Consider the following 13,376-nt stretch of genomic DNA (forward strand, 5'->3'; position numbering starts at 1 on the left):
AATTAGCTGCTTATGATTATTGACTAGGGTCCCCTCCAGACTGGTGTTTTGTTTTTGTTTTGCTTTTTGTTTTTATTTTATTTTATTGATTTATTATACCGACACCAACAGAGAGAACACTCACAAAACAAACTAACAAAAATATACTACAACTACAAATGCAGAGCAGATGTTATAGATACATCCCTAATTCAGTTCTTATTCATTTCTGTTTGACTTCCTTCATCCTCAGTGCGGGTCCGGTTGTATACTTAATCAACTGTTTCTTTCTCAATTCCTCTTCTCTATTTTTCTCTTTATGTTACATTCTTACACCTTAATTTGTTTTGTGGAAATTAGTCAAAACAAGTCCAGGTATTAATTTTAGGGCACTGCTTTTTCAGATACTATATTTTCCCCATTCTTTTTGAATTTTTTGTTTGAATTGATCTCTAATTGCATCTGTCAATTTAGCCAGTTCTAAATACTCAAATACCTTATCTTGCCACTCTCTTTTTTTGTTGGGATTGTCTCATTTTTCCAATTTTTGGCAATTAGAATTCTTGTTGCAGCTGTCGCATAAAGAAATATTCTCTTATTTTTCCTTGTGATATCTGACTCTAATAGTCCCAACAGAAAGGCTTCTTGTTTTTTTTTTAAGGTTCATTTGAATATTTTCTTCAGCTCTTCATAAACCATATCCCAAAAACTCCTAATTTTATTGCAAGTCCACCACATATGCAGCAGTGCGCCCTCCACTTGTCTGCACCTCCAACACATTTTTTATTTTGTTCTATACATTTTAGATAGTTTACTATCTGTAAAACATCTTTAAATAATTTTCTTTTATTTCCTCACATGCCGTGAATCTCCAATTCTCTTTTTTGCAATTTTTCCCATGCTGTTATATCTATTGTCCATTTCACCATCACTTCCTTTACTTGTTCGTCTTTCACCTCACATTCTAGTAAGGTTCCATATATCCTAGATATTACTTTTATCTTATTTTGTATTAATTTTCTTTCCAATATTGATACTTCCTTTGCAAAACCTTTTTAGTTATCTGTTTTAAACACTAAATTTAGTTGGTGGTATTGGATCCACCCTGTGATTAGGTGATTTTGTTTGTTTGTTTTTCAAGCGTATTCTGCAATATTTCATTGATGCAATGTAATTTAATGGTTGGATGACTGCAGATACCCAACACGAGCATATCACACTTTGCTTGTGGGATTTGCACTGGCTTCCAGTCTGCAATTGGAACAAGTTCATAACATATAAGCTGCTATACAGTTCAGGACCAAGTTGCTTGAGAGACTGCCTTATCCCTTATGCACCCACTAGATCACAGCTGTCTGTGGGAAAGTTTCTCCAGCAAGTTGAAAAGATCTCAGAAGCCCCTTCTGCAGAACTGTGGCTGTTCCTGTTCTGTGGAATAGCATCTGTGTCATGATATGGCGGGTCTCCCTATCTGCACTTTCTGGAAACAGTTTAAGATATTTTTGTTCCAATGGGCTTGTTAAATGTCTTCACCATGAGTGTCCACTTTTTAGGGCTTTAGTGTAGTTTTAGATGCATTTGTTGTTTTTTGTGCTTTTAACTGTTTTTAATTATCTTATGTGCAAATTGTTGGGAATTTCATTCCTCCGTGCTGCAGATGTGTGATTGTTGTTGCCAGTCGTCTGTGTTTACATTCCACAGTGTTGGATGTCATGGGAATGGAAGTGCAGATACACTGTTCCATTCTGTATTGCTTTTGGTTTTCCCTTCTTTCCGAGGAAGAAAGAGAGAGAGAAGCCATGTTTTCTTTGTTCTGTTACGTTTGACTTGGTACATAATAAATTTAGGCTTAGATGTCACACCTCAAGGCTCAGCTTCTCTTTGGACTCTGCTAGTGTTGTGTGCCCATGTCCTTGGATACGGGTCACATCAGCGCAACGGGACACAGGAGTGATAAATCATCCCTGGCGGCGCTGCGTTGGGGGAGAGGCACCGGCCTCAGTGTTTCACAACACAAATTGCCTTGAAGCTGTGGTTTAGAAGGTGATACAGAAACTAGTTGGGATGATGGTGGTGCAATAATGGTGCATTAGTGGTGAATTTATACTGGAACATACACACACCATTCCACTTTATTAGTTGTTTTGTGCTGCTGACCCTAACCATTATTGTCATCTGGAGGGGTCTTCTTGCACTGTAGAGCAACAACAGTGGGACAAGATAACAAGCCCAGAACATTTTTAGTATGAAAAATCACAGGGTTTCAGCAGAAAGCTACAGGACATGCACCAGCTGGAAATGAAGTAGTATGTCCATAGAGTCATAGAAATTTAGAGTTGGGTTCCAAGGGTCATCTAATCCAACCCCCTGCAATATAAAACTCAAACTCAAACCTTTATTGCATTAGCAAACTGCCATAGCAAAATAAGACAATACAAAAAGAAAAAAGACAAACTAGAGACAAGCAACCAAGCAAAATTCAGGTGTTTTGGCTGGCGTAGTGACATTTAAGTTACCCGAAGACAATAATGCAAAGATATAGTAGCCAGCGCCCAAAAACTAATATGCGGGTATATATAAAGCACAAAATGGCCCCAGAACAGACTCAGCATATTGGGTTAAAAGTAATAAAAGAATTAAAACAGGTCCAGGTCTAGGGCACGCTACCCTGTCAGAGTAGCCCTGAGTTTCAGAGCCTGCACTATGAAGATTGCCACCCCACGTGAGATTTGGGGATTTGCGTCCACAAGAAGCGATTTCAAACAGTCTTCCTTAGATGTAATGGTGGACGGGATCAAAAGGAGGAGCTTAGATCTTATTGGCTCATAAATAGGGCAGTAGAAAAAGAAATGTATGAAGTCCTCTACTTCATTCATTGTGCATGGACATAGACGCTGGGTAATAGGGGTCTTAGAGTAAATCCCCTGCAGGAAGGCCGTGGGTATAGAATGGAAGCGGGCCATTGTAAACGCTCTTCTCAAATTGGGCTCCGTCAGGTCTATCAAGTAGTTGGCAAGTGATCTTACCACTTTCACTTTAGGGAGCCACATGGAAAGGCGAGCTGAGGTGGACTGTGCCCGGTCCATGGCCTCGTCTCTTGTAAGAATCCAGGCCCGGATTTTATGTTTGTCCCAAGAGGACAGCGAGTCAAGATTTGGGAGAGAGTAGCGTGCAGTAATAGTCACCATGGCCTTGGACCATTTATTGCTTTGAGAACACGTTAAAAAGGCTTGCCTGGCTAGTAGGGAACCTGGGGCATTGATTAATTTACAATAAAAGCTAATAATTCTAATGTGGGCTCTCGCAACAATGGAGGGGAGGCCCAGTTCTGTTCTTAACTGTGCTGCAACCGAGCCCTTGGGGAGACCCAGTATCTTCCGTGCAAAAGAGTTTTGTAGGATCTCCAGCCGTTGTAGTGTTTTTAAATTCCACCCCCAGATTTCAACCCCATACAGTAACATCGGGAGGACTTTGCTGATAAATGCTTTTCTGATTGGTGGAACCAGCTGGCCGCCTTTTGCATAGTAGAATTTCTCCAAGGCTTTGATGGTTCTGCGGGCAGCCAGGATGGTTGTATTTAGGTGAGCTGACCAGCTAAGCCCATGCTGAAAAATGATACCCAAATACTTGAATGCTGAACAATATTCAATAGAATGACCCTCAAAATTCCAGAGTGACTTCCGAGTTTTCGTGCCAAAAGTAAGAATTTTGGTTTTGGCGAAATTAATTTTAAGGGAGTTGGTATCACAATATGTCATGAGCCCCCTGAGCGTGTTGTTTAAGCCCAGCTTGGTTAATGACAGTATCACCATGTCGTCCGCATAGAGTAATATGGGGATCTTGAGCTGTTGTAAGGTGGGGGCAGATTGATTTAGGGCCTTCATAGTTGTGACGATGTCATTGATATAGAAATTGAATAGAAAAGGGGCCAAGAGGCAACCCTGTTTGACCCCTTTATTCAGAGGGAAAGAATCAGAAAGAGCTCCCTGAGGGCCGAATTTTACTCTGGCCGATATGTCATTATGAATTTCCATAAGAAGGAGGAGGAGTCTCTTATCTATGCTGGTGTAACTAAGCTTCTGCCATAGCCTATCTCTGGGAATGGAGTCAAAGGCGGAGGTCAGATCCACAAAAGCCGCGTGTAGTTTGCAGTTGAACCTGTTTAGGTATTTATCAATCAGGGTAAGTAGAACAAGACATTGGCCAGATGTGCTGTGACCTTTGCGGAAGCCCGCCTGTTCCGGATGGAATAGCTTTGTTTCTTCTGCCCACTCAATTAATTTCTCTAGCAAGAATCTAGAGTAAACCTTGTATGATATGTCCAACAGGCTGATAGGTCGGTAGTTACGCGGATCTTGTGGGTCCCCCTTTTTATGTATTGGGATGACTATGCTCTGTTTCCAGTTAGGTGGAATCTTAAGAGTAGCATTAATGGTGGTAAAGAGAGATGCTAAGATAGGGGCCCACCACGACTGGTTTGATAAAAATACCTCAGGTGGTATCATATCCTCCCCCGGGGATTTATCCCCTGATAGCATGCTAATTAGTTGAGTACATCTCTCTGGGGAGACTGGCTCCCAGTTGAGCAAGGCAGATGCTGGAAGAGTGGTGACTACATTTACGTCGGAATCTGGGGCGGAATACAGCTGAGCAAAGTGAGAGTGCCAGCTGGCTGCTGTGATGTTAATAACAATGAATGAGGGGGGGTCTTAAACCTGCATTAATTAAATTCCAAAATTTCTTGTCATCACGGGTTTTAATGGCCACTGACAGAGCCGTCCAGCGTTCTTTCGCAAAGAGCAATTTCTTATGTTGGAGCAGCTTCTTATAGTATGAACGAAATTGGGCTAACTCCCTGATTTTGCTCTGAGTGCTGTCTGATTTCATGTCGGACTGAAGAAATCTAAGCCTACTTCTGCACTGTTTGCATTCTTGGTCGAACCAGGTTTGATTCTTCCAGGTTAGAATCGCACGGGAAGGTTTCGTAAGCGAAGGGAGCAAGTAGGCTAGAATTTGCTGGAAAATTGAGAAATGATTCACATTCGTTGTTAACAGCTGAGCTTTCAGGGCTAGGATCTCAGGGGAATTTAGGAGGACTTTTATGTCTTGCTCCAGGTAGATGTCCCACTTCTTGCGTCCGGGGGCCAAGGTCAGTGAATCCTGGGGGTGTGGTGAGCTGGGAGGCCCCAGCTGTGTGTGGTGAAAGGAGATGGCAATTGGAAGGTGGTCACTTTCGGTTCTGTTGAACACATTGAAACAATATGCCTCATCATTAAATGCTGAGGAGGACCAGATGTAATCTATAACACTTGCCCCTCTAGATCCTAGAAAAGTATAGTATCCCCCGGACCAGTCTTTGGGTGTGCCGTGCAAGCTGTGCAGCCCGCAGTTTATAGTGAACTCCAGCAGTATGATGCCAGCCCTATTAATGGTCTTGTTCCCTGCAATATAGGAATCTTTCACCCTGAGATGTTTCATGCTCTACCGACTGAGCTACCCACCCAAAACATTTGCAGGTACCAACCAGTGCCGGATTTACGTATAAGCTAAACTAACTATAGCTTAGGGCCCCACTCTCTTGGGGCCTTCCCAAAAATATACTTCTTTTTAATTGTATTTCACTATTAATATACTTCTTCTTAATTGTATTTCTGTTCAACAATTATTTTGATAAAATACATATTTTGTTATGTGCAAATGGCTTTAGATACCTATTAGGTCCATAAATTACCATATAGCATATATTCAGCACAAAAAACAGTGACAATTTGTTGTTGACAAAGGACAGCTGGCCATATAAAGGGCCCCTTTATATGCTTAGGGCCTCATCAAACCTAAATCCGGCCCTGGTGTCAACAGTATTGAAAGCGGGACTGTGTATAACCACCATTATGCATCAGGAGCACAAATAATCATGAAAGCACAAGAAGAAAGGATGGCTGGAGGGGCTTCTAGTATTTACCTTTCTACATTCCCCTGCTCTGCATACTTGTGGACAATCCCATGGACAATCTGCAAAGAAACAACAGCCTTTTCTATATTTTATTACTTCTTGGTTTGCTTGATAAATGAGCTGGCAAGGAGTAATGTTAGATAAATGTGAAATACCCAGAGACATTTCACAGAGCAGCAGGACAGGTACCTGTGGAAAAGAAGACTCAATGAGCTGCAATAGAATGACAGTGTAAGAATCTCATTTAATTTGACAGTGCTATGAATATTTAAAGTTTTATAAAGAAAATACAGGCGAGGCAATCAGCCTTCTTCAGCCCTGTGCTCTGGGGAGCAGAGTGATCTTCCTCGTATTGTCAGCACTTGTGCGAGAGATTAAGGGTGGAAGCCAGCAGAATGTGTCAGCAGAACCTCCAACCTCTTCTCAATAAGCATTCTAAAGGAGGACAAGGGGACGGAAAGGAAGCAGATAATTAACCCAAGGTGCTGACACCGAAAACAGCTTCTTCTTTTTTAAAAGAATTTCCAGGGTCTTTGCATAGGATGCTCCAATACTGATATATTAAAAGCTGGACCCCATTATTCTGGAACAGCATTGGCGATGTGATAAGGGCACTTGTTATTAAAACAGGGGAGGATGAAAGGTTTTCTCTCGACTGGCATTCAGGGCTTAAGTGCTGTGGCTCTGAACAGCTGCTTCACAAATTGTGAGAGCCATTCAGCGTAATACAGCTAGAAACAGAAGGATGGGTGGAATGGGAGGAGCTGGACGCTGCCAGCAAAGATGAAGGATCCCTGATGTTAGCGGAGAAAGTGAAGGCAGTCTTTGGTTACAGAATACCAACAGTCATCCTTGGACTTAAAAGCCAAGTGAGCCAAGTTCTTGTTGGAAACACGAGCTCTAATGAAGACATTTCCAATCATCTTCCTGAAACAACTTCCCAATAGGTAGCCATGAAAATGTGCAAAGGTAGAACTCCTAAGGTAATCAATATTATCACCTTGGGTGATCTGTGCTGCCACACCTTGATAGGTCACAAATCATGCTGGCCTTCTGTAGGAGTTTCCTAATGCAACCCTTCAGGACCCTTTTTGTGTGTGTGTGTGTGTGTGTGTGTGTGTTCCTTTTCACTGGGGTGTTTCCTAACAAAGTGGTGAAACACTGTAACCGTTTGTTAGTGATTTAATTAATTCTTGCTGCACTTTGAATGAAGCCATGGAAGTGCTTGTGGTATCATTTCCAGTAGCCTTTCTATTTAAGATTCTATAGACTGTTGAAAGACAGTCATTTTAATAAGCTGTTAATAGCTTTGCAAGCAGTGCAAATGGCTGCTAAATGGGTGCTTTTATGCCTGTTGCATAGGCTTGTAGGAAGTGAAAGCAATAGTAATAGAGCTATACTTCGGGGGGGGGGGGGAGGGAATCCCACACAAGCCCAGTGGCAGACCCTGGGGTCTCAAAACACAGTAGCGCCCTGTGCAACACCACAGTTCAACACCCCCCCCCCACACACACACTTCTTGCACTCCATTGTAAAATGGTTGGTAGTAGTAATAACAATAACAGTAATAATTTATTATTTATAGCCCGCCCATCTGGCCGCGTTTCCTCAGCCACTCTGGGCGGCTTCCAACAAAATATTAAAATACAGTAGTCCATCAAACATTAAAAGCTTCCCTAAACAGGGCTGCCTTCAGATGTCTTCTAAAAGTCTGGTAGTTGTTATTCTCTTTGACATCTGGTGGGAGGGCGTTCCACAGGGTGGGTGCCACTACCGAGAAGGCCCTCTGCCTGGTTCCCTGTAACTTGGCTTCAGCAAAAGTGAGGACAGGGCAAAGAGTTGGACAACACACAGAGACCTCCATTTCTGCAAATGCTCTAGAATGCATCGTCTCTCTCTGTGTGTGTCCATATTCGTGAAGTGATTAGGGAGTAGAAAAAGCAGGACACTGTCTTATGATGAGCACCACAGCTACCATAGGAAAGCACTGTCTGTCTGTATCTCTCCCATTCTTTTGAAAGAGTGCCTGCCAAGAGAGGGAAAGGGATGTGGTTTACACTGTTGATTACCTTTATTAAAGTGCCAGTTGCATTCATTACACTTGAAAGGAGGTGCGGTGGGGAAGTTCAGTGGTTGACTTTTCTAGGTAGATGGTACTGCATTCATTTTCACTCTTGATTATTCATAGACTGCAATATCATTCATTCTGGAAGAATGGATGTAAATACCTATGCATTAGAACTGTGGGAGGCCTCTAACTGCAGCTGTCAGCTGTCTTACGGGAAGGGGGGATTATGGCCAAACCATGCACACCTGCCCTAGAATCATAGAATCATAGAGTTGGAAGAGACCACAAGGGCCATCGAGTCCAACCCCCTGCCAAGCAGGAAACACCATCAGAGCACTCCTGACGTATGGTTGTCAAGCCTCTGCTTAAAGACCTCCAAAGACGGAGACTCCACCACACTCCTTGGCAGCAAATTCCACTGTCGAACAGCTCTTACTGTCAGGAAGTTCTTCCTAATGTTTAGGTGGAATCTTCTTTCTTGTAGTATGGATCCATTGCTCCGTGTCCGTGCCCTATACCTGATGACATTCATGGTATCAGCTGTGGAGCAGGTACAGCTGTGACTGGACCAAAATGGGATTTGTAGACACTATGCTGATCAACAGCCCTCTGCACAGTGCTAGGCAAGTGACAGAAACCAGCCGATTATCATGGCTTCTGATTATCAGAGTGCTGTGTGTTTTTGTGCTGTTGGGTGATTGACACATGGGCAGCTCCACCCACCTTTCTGACTTGGTTCATGGGGGAAGTGGGTAGAGAAGGATCTGGCCTGCTGGCCTGGTCCCATTCCCCACCCCCGTATTGCTGAGGAACAAAAAGGGAAGAATCATTATTTGTCCATGCTCTGAGAGATGCAGAAAAAGATGCTTAAATGAATGTGATGTACATAAATGCTTGTAGCTTTATTTTACAGTAGTCTCAACAGTTCCTTACATCAACACTGCCATCGATTGGTTGTTCTGAGCACTTCTTCAATAAATGAAGTTGATTGTCAACCAATGATTAGGCATCTTCTTCAAGTCCATGCAGATCAACTCCGCTCTATATCTTTTAGCATGTGGAAAGCAGAAATCATAAAGCAGAATCGCAGAGTCTCTGGACATCAGCAGCAAATTGTGCTGTCAGTGCACAGTGCAATAGCAAAGGCTTTGGCACATGTTATCTACACATTTGTCAAGGTGAGTGACATTTGCAGCAAATTAAATTGTCCAAGCAACTGTTGGAGTATCTCGGTTTCTTTAGCTGTTCTGAGATCTCCTTGTTCATCCTTCCTTGAGTGTTGATAGCAATGCTGTCTTCCCAACAAGAAAGATGGCATTTGCTTGGGGAGAAATATTATGGGTTGCTACATTTTGTGAGTGTATGGCTATGTGAGTAGCTCAAATGGCCTAGGACTGGAATTTTGAAGGATAGTCTGGTCCCAAATGAGCCTTCTCAGGAGCAAGCTCATCATCAAACATCTCTGGTTCATGTTTTCTCCACCTTCTGAAATGAAGTGGATGGCTACCTCTAGTTGTGTTCCGCTCTTGTTACGGACTTTCAGCTTACAAACATGCAAACCCAGAAGTGTTTACTTCCGGGTTCGCCACATGCACATGCACAAAAGCAATCTGTATGCTTCGTGCATGCGCAGAAGTGCTCGATTGCGCCGTGCACATGCGCAGAAGAGGCGCTCTAGTTGCAGACTTTTTGGGGTGCGAATGGCACCCCAAAATGGATTAAGTCCACAACTAGAGGTACCACTGTACCTATTTTTACTTTGAGGTACTTGGTTAAAATGTATCATTTTTCCGGACTTTTGATAGCTTTGGATGCTTTCAAAACAACTCTTTTAAATGGTTTTGTGTTCTTTCCAACTGCTGCTGTGAAATGCTATTATTAATACGTTTCAATTGCTTGAATGGGTGTTCTTTAAACAGTGTCTGGACAGAGTTGATCCAAGTGACATTCTGTGCTCGGTCTTTCAAAAAGCTGTTGAAAAATCCCTCACCCAAAACTCCTGAGCAAGTTCAGCAGTCATCTGAAAAGAGGACAAGTCCTCTTCTGGAGCAATAGCTGGTCAATGAAAAGGGATAGAGTAGGAATAAATTGATGCAATGGGGGGGGGGATGTAACAAGTGGAGTCTACCAAGGCTCTGTACTAGGACAAATGCTTTTTAAGCTGTGTCATGAATGATATGGAGTAAGGAATGCATAGTAAGGTGGCCAAGTTTGCCGATGACAAGGTTTGACAAAGTGATATAGAGTATTAGAAACAATGGATTATAAGGAGATCCAAAAGGATCTATCCCAAAGTGATTCAATGTAAGCATATGAAACACTGCACCTTGAGGCATATTCAATGATGGAGTTTCATGCTCCAGCACCGGGGGTGGAGAGCAGGCGGGGGAGGGGCTGGTGTGCATCCCAGGGGCAGGGCGTGCCACCCAAAGGGGCGGGGTGCACGTCTTGGGGGGGATGCGTTGCCCAAAGGGGTGTGGCATGCATCCTGGGGCATGGCGTGCCGCCCGCAGGGGCGTGGTGCGCTTTGTGGGGACATGGTGCGCCGCCTGCCAGGGCGGGGTGCCCAGCGTGTGGGGGGGACAGCCGCAATGGAACCCCAATGGGATCATGCTGTCGGGGGCGGTGCGCTCCCCCCGCCCCCTCTTCCTCCACCAGTGGGCACATTATTATTATTATTATTATTATTATTATTATTATTATTTCACTAATTGCACACATACACTATTGGGGTCTGGTGGACAGCTTAATGAATATGTGCATTAGCTACAAAAAAGGTTAATTCCATGCAATGGAACTCTGGGAAAGGGCTGGATATAAAACTGTCAATGTCACAATACCATCACGTAGCTCTATGGTGTGACTACACATTGAATACTGTGTACAGATCTGGTCACCACACCTCGAAAAAGGGCAATGTAGATCTAGAAAAGGTTCAGAAAATGATCAATGGGATGGAACACCTCCCCTAAAAAAGAATGCTACATGTCTGCCTTTTTAGCTTATAAGTTTATGAACCAGAAATTTATAAGTTATACATGTAGAACTGTGGTTTATAAGGGGGAACATAACATAAGTGTTGTGTTGTGAAGAAAGAAAAGCTTTTCTTTCTTTTGTAGAATACAAAAACTCAAGGTTATCTAGTGAGGCTGAATGTTGCAAGATTCAAGAGAGACAAGAGGAAATACTTGCTCACTCAGCAAATAGTTAAACTTTGGAACTTCCTACAACAGGATATAGTGATTGCCACCAACTTGGACAGCTTTAAAGGAGGATTAGACACATTAATGGAAGATAAGACTATCAATGGCTATTAGTCGGGATTGATGTGCAAACTACTTCCACAACGGGAGGTGGTATGCCTTTAAAACCCAGTTGCTAGAGAACACCAACATGTAGAGAACAGTTCTGCTCATATCTTGCTTGCTGGCTTCCAATAGTCATCTGGTTGGTCAATGTGAGAACAGAATACTGGACTAGATGAACCTTTGGTCTGTTCCAGCAGAGCTTCTATTTGGTCCTTATATTCTTAAGCCTCTTCGGGAACATAGGAAGCTACCAAATCAGACCAGCTCTGTATTGCTGACACTGACGGACAGCAACTTTCCAGGGTTTAAGGCAGAGATTATTGCTGATCAACAGCCTTTTCATTCTTGAGAGAGAGAGAGAAAAGTTGGGTAAAAATAACTTAAATAAGTCTGTGTTGGAATCAATGTGATGCCGTTTTTCTAAAGCTATCCACATTATCATTATTATTTAGGATCCATTTTTATGGACCATTGATCCTCCGGAGCCTGCATTGCAGTGTCTCTTTACTTCAAGAAACCAGGCAGGAGGGGAGAAATGCTTGCTTTATAGTTTGGTTCAAGTTTCCGAGGTATCATCAAGGGAAGCCAATTCCATCTGCTGCATGGCTGGTTTGCTTTTGGTAAATCATGGATAAATTAAGATTTCTAAATGCCATTTCACATATTACCAGGAAACAAACCTGGGTTTATCATGGTTATACTGTCACACACACTCTCATTTCTGAGTGGCAAGAGACCTCATGCCAGAACCAACCTTGGTTTTGGTTTCTTTGGAAAAAAGGTCACTGTAGTCCTAAGATAGTGGGTCACTTCAATTTCAATTGGTTGCTCACAGTTAGTTACAGATTGATCACCTTCTTTTCCTCCATTAGGTTTCCAGGGAGGCCCTCTCCAAACCCATAGCTTTAGTTGCAACATGGAGAGCAAGTGAAACTTCTTGGTCTTCCCAGCTCCAGATGCCACAAGCCCAGACTAGCCACTTGACTATTGTACTTCTCCAGCTAGGATGCTGTATGGTCCAGCCAGGTGAGGGGGGTGTCTCCCCTCTCCTTCTAGATGCATCACTGGCTAGATGTTTCTATGACAACACATCTGTATGGCACCCAGAGGTTCCTACCAAATCCATTGTATAAACTGACCCCAATTCCTTTAATCCAGTGTGAGAAAATGTTGTGGTTATTCAAACATCTGTGTTGGTCCTCTAAGTCAGTGTTCCCCAACCCCCAGGCCGCGGCCCGGTGCTGGTCCGTGGATCAATCGGCACCGGGCCGCCCGAGGAACTTCAAATCATTTCACTGTGGTAGGCGGCCGAGGCGCAGAGCATTGCGCCCTCTCAAGCCCGCCCATTGTGTGACAATAGCGAATGAAAATTCGCTATTGTTACACTGATGCTCCTCCTGCCAATCAGGGAGCAGGTCCTCCCGCTTCCTGATTGGCCGAAAGGCAAACCTCATGCCATTGGCCGAGGAGGAGGCGCCACGGGAGGACTGAGGACTCGAGGTCGGAGAGGCGGGGACAGAAGAGAAGCTGCCGTGAGGTAAGTGCACGGAGGGGGGGACTCAGCTCAAAACAAGCGGGCCACGGAAAAATTATCAAACATTTACCGGTCTGCGGTGATAAAAAGGTTGGGGAGCACTGCTCTAAGTCTTTAGAGACTTTAGCTTTATTAGTGCTGGATCAGGCCCATCTAGACCAGCCTCTTGTTCTCACAGTGGCCAACCAGATGCCAAGAGGAAACCTGCAAGCAGGACCTGACCACAAACGCACTCTCCCCTCCTTTGGCTTCCAACAACTGGTATTCAAAAGCATTGCTGCCTCTGACCTAGTGGGTAGTAGCCATTGATAGCCTTATGCCTGTGGCAGGGTACAATAGGATAATACAGGGACTTCATCTTGGCAATTCCAGGCCTCTTTGTGTAGCAGGATATACAGCCCCCCTCCCCCACATCAGCTCTAAAGGGATAATCCGGTTCCCTTGTAAACAAATGTTTCGCATCCCTCAAGATTCATATGCAAAACTGAGCCATAAAAGAAGAAAGAGAAATCTTGATGAGTGAGAATAATCAAT

This window comes from Podarcis muralis, chromosome 3 (assembly GCF_964188315.1).
Source record: "Podarcis muralis chromosome 3, rPodMur119.hap1.1, whole genome shotgun sequence".
Taxonomy (NCBI): Eukaryota; Metazoa; Chordata; class Lepidosauria; order Squamata; family Lacertidae; genus Podarcis; species Podarcis muralis.